The sequence below is a fragment of the Xiphophorus couchianus genome, chromosome 18 (genome assembly GCF_001444195.1).
Source record: "Xiphophorus couchianus chromosome 18, X_couchianus-1.0, whole genome shotgun sequence".
NCBI classification, from domain to species: domain Eukaryota; kingdom Metazoa; phylum Chordata; class Actinopteri; order Cyprinodontiformes; family Poeciliidae; genus Xiphophorus; species Xiphophorus couchianus.
In genome coordinates, this window is record NC_040245.1 from 4,239,880 (window position 1) to 4,252,004 (window position 12,125).

Sequence of the window (12,125 nt, forward strand, 5' to 3'; positions counted from 1 at the left end):
GTCCTGTCCTCCCTTTGATTGTTCCCAGGTGTGTCTCGTTCCTCTACCCCTTTTGTATTTAATGTCACCTGTGTCTCTGTGTCTTTGTCGGGTCCTTGTCTATCTACCAGTCAGTCGTCCAGCTGTTTGTTTCTTGTCCTTTCGTTTGCCAGTTGCTACCAGCGTTGAGCTTCTGCTCAGCCGTGGCGCCTGGTTTTAGGACTGTTTTTGTGTTTTGGAGTTCTGGATTTTCACCATTAAATCACCATAATCATCTCACGCTGGATCTGCTGCGTCTGCCTCACCATTCACACCACCACAGACCACTATCTGAAGGTTGCATGTGTTAAGGAAGAATAATTTAAAATTAACTTTGGACAAAACGTTTGACTCTTTCTTCCTATCTTGTCGGCTGTGTTTTCTCTGACTCTGCGGTTCCTCTGGAGCTCGTCTTTGTTTGCGCGTCGAGCTGAAAGATTTATTGCAGCCGTTTGTTCCTTTTAACTGGACACCGTCTCTGACTGTCCATCACGGTTCCTCCGCTGGGCCGCGACGATTATTCATCCCAACGAACGTCGGCCTCTGCTTCCATGCTTTATACCGTCTTTAATTCCCACTTCTGTCATTAAAACAGTATATTCAGCACCAAGCTGGTGACAAACCTTGAAGTCTGTTTATTTTTAAAATTAATTATAAAATAAAAACAACAAAAACAGAAGAAAGGTTCCCAGAATCTAATCCGGGGCATTTTAAATTTTATTTTTCAGTTTTCTTGCATCATTCTGTCGTTGCTGTGCAGCTTTTAATGACACTTCCAGAGACTTTTTACCAACTATCTGACAGCAGGATGGGATTGATTTCACTGTGACGCATCAGGAGAGCAGAGCCTAAATTCAAGAGTCCAAATCTCTTGTTTTAAATTTAGCCAGAAAGACGAACATTATTCTCATTTTTCTCTTTTCCTGGTCACTGAGATGCTCCAAAAGCAGGTCAGAATAAAAATACAGCACAAAATCTTAACGTGTGTTTTTGGTCTTGTTTCTAGTTAAACTATCCTGACATTTGACATAAAAGAAACCCTGCAAGTAATTTTTCAGAAAAATGTAGGCGCTTGTTTTAAGCCAATCATTTTTAAAAATGAATTAAATATGAACATTATTGCACTTTAAACATGGGAGAAAATGTGACCTTATTAGTGAAATAATCTGCAGTGTAACTTTTCCTCAGTTGTGACTTCCTGAAGGCGCAAACAGGAGAAACTTCTTAAAGAGACGGAGGCCCAATTTCAAGACGTCAATTTACAAAGTCAATTTTCTTTTAAGTTATGTTAGATATATACAGCATTTTTATAACAACTGAGGGTAACATAGATTCTGCAATAATATGAAAATATATAACACTGCCCCTCTAAATCTTAATTGTAGACGTTGTGGCTTTTACCAAAGACCAAAGAGAAATCCTCTGAATGCCAAAATCTCCATCTTTTTTTACATTTTGTAAGTTGCACTCGGTGTCTTCCTCAGAGGTTTTCATGTTGTTTCCTTCAGGCATATTTGAATTTATAAAGAGATTTGGGAGTGAATTCATTCCAGCCCAGTTCAGTCAGTTTTTCTGGTTTGTTTGGGGAACTAAACGAATTCTGAATGTGAACTGTGGTCAATGAACCACTCCAAAAACAGGAAGTGAACTGCAGCACAGGGCATTCTGGGTAATAACAACCCAAACAAACACGTTAGCCCAGCGCTAACGGGAGAAATGGCTTGTGGTTTTTTTATAAGACAAAAGAGAAATCCTGCTACCACTAAAATCTGATGCCCACATTTTTGTTTCCATTTGCTGAAGAAGAAAGTTGCGCTCAGTGTCGTTTCCTTCAGTGGTTCTTGGTGCAGCGCCCCCGCAGGCCAGGAGGGGAACAGGTTGGTTTGACTCAGAGCAAAGAGAACCACAGCGGCTGGAGGTGAAGCAGATGATGAAGTTTTGGTCCCAAATCGAACAGAGAATGTTTAACCAAAATATTGAAATATTACGGATTCAATCTGCTACAAAGACCTTTAAACATGTTCAGATAAAGTCAGGAGGTAAACATGATCCAGACAACTGGAACAGAACCTGATGGGGAAACTGTTTAAATACATCCAGAACTGTGTAAAGAAAGAAACAAATAGTTTTCTGTTTTGTTTTTTTTTACATGAAATCTGATCCTTGCAGCCAAACTCCACATCTTCTTTCCTCACACAGGGACACGTTTTCACAGGACAAACAGCACCGCTCTGCTGCGAACAAGAGAAGAAGAAATGAGCAATAACATATCCCAAACACACACACATAGAAAGAGGAAGTTAATAACGGGAGACATGCCTGACGCCTGAGACGCCAGAGCTGGCTCCACATTTTACTCACATTGATTTTTTTATTCTGCTGCTCCACAAACAAACAAACAACAACAAAATAGTTCATTCAGTGGAACCCAGAAACTGAAGCAGAGCAGGTGAATCCATCCAGGATGGAGGAGCTTTCTCTCTCCACAAGCAGCAAATAAACAACGGAGGAAAACATGCGATTAATGACTTTAATTACAGCGAGTCGGTTCTGTCTGTTTCCTGTCCAACCCTCATGGCTCCAGTCTAACTGCAGAACTTTTCACACTTATGCAGCTTTTTTACTTCATCACATATGAAACAAATGAACAGGTTTGAAGTGAGGATTGTTACTGACTCTGCAGATCACACACATGCTGGACATGAACTGTTTCGACTTTTACCTCCAGGGCGGCGCTACAGAGACGGACTCTCTGATGAAGACAATGAAAGCCTCACAGCCTGAGTGGTCAGTTACTCTACTGGGAAACTACATTACAGTATTTGTACTGCCACAACCAGAACCACAACCCGCCTTTTAAAATGCAGACAATATGGCTGGAAAATTACAATATAAGTGTTTCATACCAGTATATTGATAGTTATTGATTATTTTTTTTAGTTTTAAATGTCTGACATACTGCCAGACTGCTGGCAGGACCTGTTATTTAAAACATTTGCTGCTCTGACTTTCTGCCCTGGTCTTTCAGCAAATGGCCTTTTTTGAGTCTGTTACTCCAGTTAGCGATTAATCGTTTACTAAACTGCTTGACGATTACTTTAATAATTGATTCATCGTGGTTAGTCCGATTAACCGATTCAGCCCTGTCCTTAACAGCTCAATTTGCACAGGCTTTATAAACCGAAGCTGCTTTACTGTGAATGTAGCTGTAATTACGTTTATTTGAATTTAATTCAGGTAAAAGTGCACAGAGTAAGATAGTCTGAAATACGGAATAATAAATGAAGCATTTTATTACACAAAGTCATTTCTTTTGACAACTTAACTTCATTTTCAACCCTGGGCAGTGATGAGTCTCCCCGACGGAGCGCAGAGCTCGTTAGCATTACAGGAAAATTACATCTTTTTCATTTTCTGCATGTAAATGATGAGAAATGCGACTATAATCAGATATTCGTCAGGAACTGATGGCTTCATTACTTTCCTTTCTCTCTCTGATAACAAGCGGCACGTCTGAAATGTTACATTTATCACATGTTAATAAATATTGCACTCTGGCCAGGTTATGGATGGCTTCCCGTGGCAGCCTGAGGACTTTCTGATGTCATTATGATCAGAAGTTTGATCGTCATCAAGCCATAAATCTTTCGGTCTGGCTGCAGGTTAATGTGAACCAGTCAGGAAATTTTCTTGGAGGAATAATTGATTTCTTTCACACTCTGACTTTCTGTGCACATCTCTTTTTCATTAGTCTCTGAACTAAACCTACAACAGAAACCACAACATGAAGCTGGAAGGGAAAAAGTAAGAACACCTCATGATTAAGCATCTTGTAATGAAACCTTCAGTCTGTCACATTGATGTGAAGGAATTCACATCAATGAATTTATGACATCGCTTCAGTTTTATAAGGTTTCAGACATTAGCTCGGATTTTAAGCAAACATAATATTTTGGGGTGTTTTCCCACCTGATAGTCTGAAAGACTTTCAGCTGCTGCGGTTCACATTCACACTGTTCAGTGACGTATAAGAGCGATTGTAGACAGAAAAGAAAGGAATAAATTTCCACCAAAAAATCTCTGAAGTTTTTGAGAAAAAACTTAGGAAATTTCACAGTTTGAAAAGTCAAACATTTTCTACAAAACTCAGAAATTTTCTTGAAAGAAAAGGTTTAACACCGACACTTATTGGACTTGAATGATTTCCTGTAATATTATTGGCTCATCACAGTTTCATCACATCAAGTTGATATAAACTGTTTTAGTTTCCGTAGGAGATCCCACAGATCGACAGGTAAAATATCCGTCGTATTCTGGTTCAAATAATTTAGTATGAAATTCTGAACAATATTTGGCCATTTTTCGAGGTTCATCAGTGACGTCTCCATCAATGTTCAGATTTTCAATGGTGTTAATTCTGGCATGAAAATGTTCAAGTCAAAAAAACTATTCTGTCCTCCTTCCATCTTTTCCTGCTTCTCACCAGCGCTCCTTCAGCTTTCAGTCTGTAAATGTCACCCAGTTCATTTTGCAGACAGATTAAGTGAATTTGTTCATTTTAGGTTTTCTGGCATTTTTTGGGTTATTGATGTGTTTTCTGAAATTACATTCTCTTCTTCTGCTCTTTTATTCTTAGCAATCAAACTTGGCATATGTTCTCAGAAATTTTGATGATTCAAATTTTGAGAGTTCCCAGTTGTTACAAAATGTTCTTCCTACCAGATTTATTTGCGAAGCGTTGGATTAATGAATGAACCATTTTAGACGCTGCCTCATGTTTAAGGACAGAGCTGCTCGGTTTTCAGTAAGACCCCCCGGGGTGAGTATTAGGATTCATAGAGATTTGCATTAATATTGCTTTGTGGTCAGTTAAAGGTGTGCTGAGGATATTAACATTAATAGCATTGCTATCAAAACAATTGGAAAGCAACCAGATAGATTAATACACGCTTTGTGGTCACATTTTGAATTATGCAAGACTACAATCTCACTGACGTCAATAATTAAAATAAAAAATGTCCTTCAGGATCTCCCTCACAGTGTAAAATGGCTCCATTAAAGGAGTTCTTCAGCGCAGCAGGCCCAGCAGCTCTATCTGCGACAGGTGCTATTTTTTTTAACACGTTGAAAAGAATATTTGTTTGGAAAGAAGCAGATCAGGTGAACATTCAAATATAAATCTTTGTCCTGAGCTAATGCCGTCAAACATCTGCTTCTAACTAATTGCTTCGACGCACCTTTGGAGCTGGTTTAATCCGTTTCATGTCACTAGCTTCAGCTTTTGGCCGCCGTCCACAGGCTGTCAACAGAAACAGGGAGTTTATGCACGGTTCAGCAATGCTGTTTGCTCCCACCTACCCAGAGGAGTCAAAACCTGATTAACAGCACGGATTATAATTAGCACAATCATTCCTAACAAACAGAAACACACTTGAGGGACAGAGGTTGAAAGAAAAACAAGAGTTGTACCACAGAGACCGTCTGTTTATGTTGGTAAACAGAAAACAAGCTTTTCCTAAGCATCCAGAGACTTTTGGCTTTTAGTTTTATCAGTGGCAACATTCCTCCAAAAGCTACTGAATATTAGTGACAAGTGAAATCAAAAATCAGGTCTAAGTTACAAAAACAGATTTATCCTGCCTCTTAATTTATTGTTTTACACAATATATTCATAAAATACAAATCAGTTATTAAACCAACCAATTTAATCAAAAACCTGTTCCCCTCCTGGCCTGTGGGGGCGCTGCACCAAGAACCACTGAAGGAAATGACACAAAAACCTCTGAAGACAATTGAGCGCAACTTCCTTCTTCACCAAATGGAAACTAAATTGGAGTTAAGTAAGATTTGAGTGGTTGTAGATTCCTCTTTTGTTTTTGGCTAAAAACTGTGAGTCATTTCTCCCGCTAGCGCTAGATTAGCACGTTTGTTTTGGTTGTATTTACCCAGGATGCCCTGCGCTGTAGGCTACTTCCTGCTTTTGAAGCGGTCTCCGGGCTGCTTGCTGTTCATATGCTTTCAATCCGAACCCAGACCGAGGTTTGTAGGGGGACCAGAGTTCACGTTTTGGTTTGAACTTTCACACTCCTCACCAACCGGACCGGACCGGACCAGTCCAGACTGGGCTTTCTGGGCAGACGGACTGGAGTTGGATTAAAGCGGACTGAACAGGGCTGGTGGGAATGAACTCAGACCGATGCTTTTTGAACTTGAGCAGAAGGCGCCAGCAGCAAATACTTTATGCGTTAATTAAACCTGGCATTTTGACAGGTAAACATTTCATGGTTTTTCGTTGTTTGTGCCTCAAAGTAACATGAAATCTTCATAAATAACCCTGGAGCGTTTCCACTCTGCTCTGCGTTCACTCTGCAGTTGAATCACGCATCTGCAAGATCTGGGTTACAAAGGATGTAAATAAAACTTTTTTATGTGACCTATCGTTTTTTTTTGTTTGTTTGTTTTATCAAAAATGTGGCACTAAAATAAACTGATTACTGTCTTCTGGTTAAATTTGATATCGGACAAAACTGATTAATGCAGTAAAACTATTTACATTATTTTATAAAGTTTGTTTGTAGTTCTAAACATATTTGGAGTATTTAGAAACAGTTTTTGGCTTTCCAAATTAGAAATGCCTTTCTTTTACTGCCAGATGACAAATGACCAAATATGGAAATGAGGCGATGACATCATACATTCCTCACTGTGGAGTTGGTAACAGCGACAGACTGATGGACATGAAGGCAGCGTATGAACCTAAGACATTATCACCATATATTGTAGTACCATTAGGGAACAATAAAAGTGATGTTAAAAAGTATTTTTAATTTATTTTTTAGATAACTGTTCGGCTGTGACTGCGTGGCAACAATCATAAACCACAAACACAAATCCTCTCTAAAAAAAGGAAGATTTCTTCAGCTTTTCTTTCGCTTTCTTGTTGATGCTAATAATTGCATCAGAGTTGTCAGATTTCGGATCAGCCTCAGCGCTTAAAGAACCCGCCGATCAATAACCCAATCTGTCCAGTTGTGGGTCGTAAGGAGAGGAGGTTCGTTGTTATTTGAGTCACGTCTGGGTGAGCGCCGAGACGTGCAGACAAAGAGCTGAATGAACGGCTGAAGCTCTGGCATGTCATCAGCCGCTGAAACCCGGCAAGGCGCTCAGATTCCCACGCTTCCCCTCTTTACACTTAACTCACCCCGGCAGAGGCTGCAAACCGGCTTTCATTCAGCAGCAACCAGAAAAAAACAGCATTACAACTTAAATAAATGATGCTCTGACGTGAGAAGGGATGGAAGCGGTCTCTGCTGATAAAAACCAAAGCAGAGAATTAAATTTTCACCACCCACCTCTCTGTGCGCTGCGCTAACCGGTGCAAAATCCAACATACAATTAAGTTATGTAGAGAAATATTGGCCTGAAGCCGTCGATGATTTTCTACAGCTGCCGTGGAGACAAAACACCAAACAAGTTCTTCATTGATCGGTTTGAAACAAATTCAGGTGCAGAAACATGCTGCTGAAAATGTCCAGGATCATACAGTTTGCAGTTAAAGTTTAGTTAACATATCAGAAAATAAAACACATATTTTCTGTATTAATTAGTCCTTCTTCTCTTTTCCTCGGCAGGTGAAGCAACACAACTCCATGAGTTTGATTTGGGTGAGTAAAACCTCCTGCATGCCTGACTGGTTTGAAAATGAAGCTGTTTTTCCACTTGGACTCGGTTTGAGACCAAAGTTTAAACATCTGCTCCACCTCCAGCTGCTGTGGTTCTCTTCCTCTCTGCTGAGACAAACCAACCTGTTCCCCTCCTGGCCTGTGGGGGCGCTGCACCAAGAACCACTGAAAGAAACGACACAGAAATCTCTGACGACCCTGAACGCAACTTCCTTCTTCACCAAATGGAAACTAAATTGGAGCGGTTGTTTTACTTTTGTTTTTGGTGAAAAACCTCAAACTGTTTAACCCATCACTGCACAATCTGCCCTGTTAGCTAATTCACGCATTGGCTAAAAGAAATACTTCCTGGAAAGGTATATTATAGATTTTTTCAGGCTAGGAGGGGAACAGGTTGGTTTGTCAGAGAGAAAGAGAGGTTCAGAGGTTTCATCAGCTGGAGGTTCTCCAGATGATGAAACTTTGGTCCCAATAGAACCGAGTCTACCGGACTGCAAGGTGTGAATGCATCGTCAGTCATCCGTTCACACACAAACGCAGGCTGCTGGTGAGAAGCAGTGAGTATCAGAGGGTTTATGCATGAACAACAGTCTCAAACTCACACAGGGTGAGAGTCACAGAGAGGCTGCTTTGTTTCTGCAGCCAGCTCTCGTCTGGGTTCATCCATCCGCTCTGAATACTAAACACCACGCTGCCGCTATCCACTAGCCTGGAAACAGAGAGCCGCTACAAGATGTGTATGTGTGTGTGGGGTGTGTGTGGGTGTGTGTGTGTGTGTGGGCGTGTGCAGCTCTCAGGTTAACCAACTGTTTCCTCCAGCTGTGTCTGCTTTCAAAGATGAATCGATCCCAGTTTTTTTTAGCCAATTACGAGTCAACCTGATATTAAAAACATTTATTTTCCTAATTTCCTAAGTGCAACAATCTTTTTTTTTTTTTAATATACCCCAAACCTTCACCAAGTGACAGTCGGATGATAATGTTTTGTAATTATTGAGGTTTTACAGTATTTCCAGTGCAGAAGGTCTTCTGTTACAGTAACTTTCCATTCAGTCTGCGTGGCTTTCTGTGGTCCTCCGAGGTCCGGCTCATTGATTTACCAGGCAGAAACATAAAAAATTAGAAGTTGTAATTCAGAATGAGAAGGTCAGAGATTCTCATGTAGGATTCAGCATGGCTCCTGAGCCATCAGAGGAAAGTTTGACTTTATTTCAGAGACAGAACTCAGACATAAACAAAAGACTTCCTGAGGAAAATTCTTAGGAGATTTGAGCCTAAATTTTCTTTATTTAGACATAGAACTGAAGAAAAATTCAACATTTATGTAATTTGTTGCAGATTTCAGTAGCAAGGCAGTTTAAAGTGGTTTACACTACAAAAACATGAAACAGTAACCAATTATGAAACAACGATAAACATTTTATTTCTCAAGTGCCACCATTATGTTAAGTCAGATGTGTCGGTCACTGTTCAGTTTATTATGGTTTTAAAGCAACTCTAAAAGAGTTTCTGCTGTTCTACAGTCAGTGATTCAGATGAGCGCCCCCATCTGGTTGGTTTGTAACCAGTCCTGTGAAGACACTGTTGCAGTAATTGAACTAAAGATAAACACATGGATGAGTTTCTCTGGACCTTGCTGGGACATTAGTCCTCTACACTGCAAAACCCCCAAAATCTTAACAAGTATTTTAATCCAGTTTCAAGTGTAAATATCTTAGTTTATTGGAAATAAGACAAAACTAAATCATAAGTATTTTCAGCAAGAAAGCTTGATTTAAGGGGATAATTCCTTAATATGCAACATGAGGAAAATGTCTTGTTAAAAGTTAAATAATCTGTCAATTGAACTCCTTGATATTTTCATCAATATTCAGGAATTATTCACTTAAAACAAGCTCATATTCCTTGCTGAAAAGTTACTTATAAGTTAGTTTTGTCTTATTTCCAGTAACCATAGATCTATAACTCTAGATCTAATACTCTAGATCTATAACTCTAGATTGTTCCTCTTCAAGTCCAAAGATAAAAACTACAGTTTCTGTTCAGCTGGACAAAGTTTTGGCACATCCACATATTTATCTGTTCTCAGCGTTTGTTCGGTGATTTTATGGGTTCAAAGGTCACCTGGTGACATCATAATGTAGAGCTGCGTGTCATCTAGTTTTATTTCCTGTGGTAACCTGAGCCAGTGGGACCAGATGGATGTTGAATGAGAGGAGTCCCAGGACTGAGCCTTGGGGAACCCCACATGTGACTGCTGTCTGGTTTGAGGGAAATCAGCTGTTGAACAACGAACTCCCAGTTCTTTTGTAAGATCTGAACCGGTTCAGATCTGCACCGCCTCCCGCTGCAGAGACTTTCTTGTTTCCATTTAACTGTTTTCTCTGAATGAAACCAGAGAGCCTAAAGAAGACGCGAAGCGACGACCCGCCTCTTTCCAGAACCAAACCGTCTCTGCTCTCCTGAGGTTATCACACCGAAATCCCATTTTCCTTCTGATACGCAGAGCAAAACAGATTGATGCACATCACACTGTGCGCTTACTGCGATGAAATGACTGAAACAAAATCAATGTTTCTTCATTAGAAGGAGCTGGCGGCCATTATGTGTGTTAAATGACAGTGAATCAAACCCCCAGTGTGTGATTCTGCCTCTGGTTTCTGATTTCACTCAGAAATATTTGAACAACATGAAAACCACCTGATGTGTAAAATGAGCAAATCCATTTCAAGCATATGAGCTTAGTTTTGGACAAAAGTACCAGCTTAACATTTTAGATCTTTAAAACAATTACGCCGGTTAGTTAGATGGGATCAAATCTCCCCATAAAGCCGTCGTTTTCATTTTGGGACTCAGTTGTCTGTGTAATGAGTTTTTTAAAGGAGACCCAAAATACACATTTTTTCCATTCGTGTCAGAACTGCTTCTAAAAACAACAAGCGCTAACAATCAGCACCCATTGGTTGTTTGGCTGTAACTTCATGTTTATTGCCTCCTAGAAAATGAGCCGTTTCAAAAACCTCCTGATTGTTTAGTCACATTCTTAACGGCTCTGTTACCTAGCAACCACAGCTGAGCCTTGTCTGTTACCTAGCAACCCAGGCGGCGCTCCAGCATGTTTGGTCAGCTGGTTTTTTCGCTGTATTTGCCGGACAATGGCTGCTAGAAAACACAAGTGTTTTGTTTTTGACTTACTATTCAGAGACCTCTTGCTGCATTTTTATTGGTTGTACAGGAGGCTCCACTTCTGCTTTTCAAAGATGTCAGGTTGTATAATTGAGATTCTGTTTGCAGCCATTTACAGGTGCTTGTGTAAAAGTTGACTAAAATTTCATGATCTAAGGATGATTTTGTGTAAAACATGTAAAGAACATGTTTTGTATAGACCTGAGGAAGCATAATAGATCATCTTTACGCTTCGCTGCAGACTGATTTCCTGCTTCATGCTAGCTGCAGTTCTGCGTCCGTAGAAGGTTTTGTTTATGTGATCGGCTTCTGCCTGGATACAGAGGTGGAGGATGACTGGCGGGCGGTTTGGGTGGTAATTGGCTTTCTGAGAGTGGACCAAAGGGGAGCTGAAGACCACTGAGGCTGTTTGAAGAAGCACCGTGATCCACAGCCAGGAAATGACTGCTGATGACTTCAAGCATCTCTCTCTCTGGATGTGTGTTTGTTCAAGAGGACGTGTTTTTCTGAATCCCTCCTCTCTCCCACCCACACACTTGTACCCACGATCCTCTCCTGCTGGAATATGTGTGTGGCTTTCCTCTCGCTCAACACGTCCTAATAAGGTCAGGGAACAAAGCAGAATGAAGAGCATGTTGGGTTTTATCACCACTTAGCCCCACCACCTCCAGTGAAAACACATACCCATGTGGTTCATTAAATATGGAGTCAGACGAACAACGCTTGCTTTGACGACATCAGTGTACAGCGTAGGATCTGAATGCAGGAAAGACCAACTGTACTTCTGTTATTTTGACTTGGAAAAAGGTTGATGTTTGTTTTTTCTAACTGACATGTTGGTTCTAAACAGCTTGAACTCCCTGGCACACAAACCGGATCGCTAGCTTAAGCATGCTAACACGATTCATGTTTTAAAAAGAGGGAATACAAGAAAACCGACTTTACTTCTGTTACTGGGTTGAAAAAGGTTCAACCAAAAAACTTTGGGGTTTTTTTCTAAATAAAACGTTGGTTCTACACCGCTTGATCTACATAAAATGGCACACAAACCAGATTGTTAGCTACAGCATGATAACACAATTCATGTCTTATGAAAATAAATTTGCTTAATGGAAACAGCAATTTTGAAAAAACTCATGTATTTGTGTTAGAATGAGGTGGGTTTTTTGGCTGTATTGAAATAGATTTAATTTGCAAAGCTGCAATGGAAACAGTTTTTTTTTTTTTGCATCACACAAGT

General features: G+C 40.2%; 1 protein-coding gene across 4 annotated transcripts in view; it reads left to right on the forward strand.

Annotated features, from left to right (window-relative positions):
* slc8a2b (solute carrier family 8 member 2b) overlaps positions 1-12,125 on the forward strand; it is a 102,421-nt gene that overhangs the window by 39,188 nt on the left and 51,108 nt on the right. For 3 of the 4 annotated variants that reach the window (XM_027999426.1, XM_027999425.1, XM_027999427.1), the window contains one exon: positions 7,650-7,682. The exons of the other annotated variant lie outside the window; for it this stretch is intronic. The gene's annotated coding sequence lies outside the window, so the exon portion shown is untranslated. The remainder of the gene's footprint in view (positions 1-7,649; positions 7,683-12,125) is intronic. 4 annotated transcript variants of the gene reach the window in all.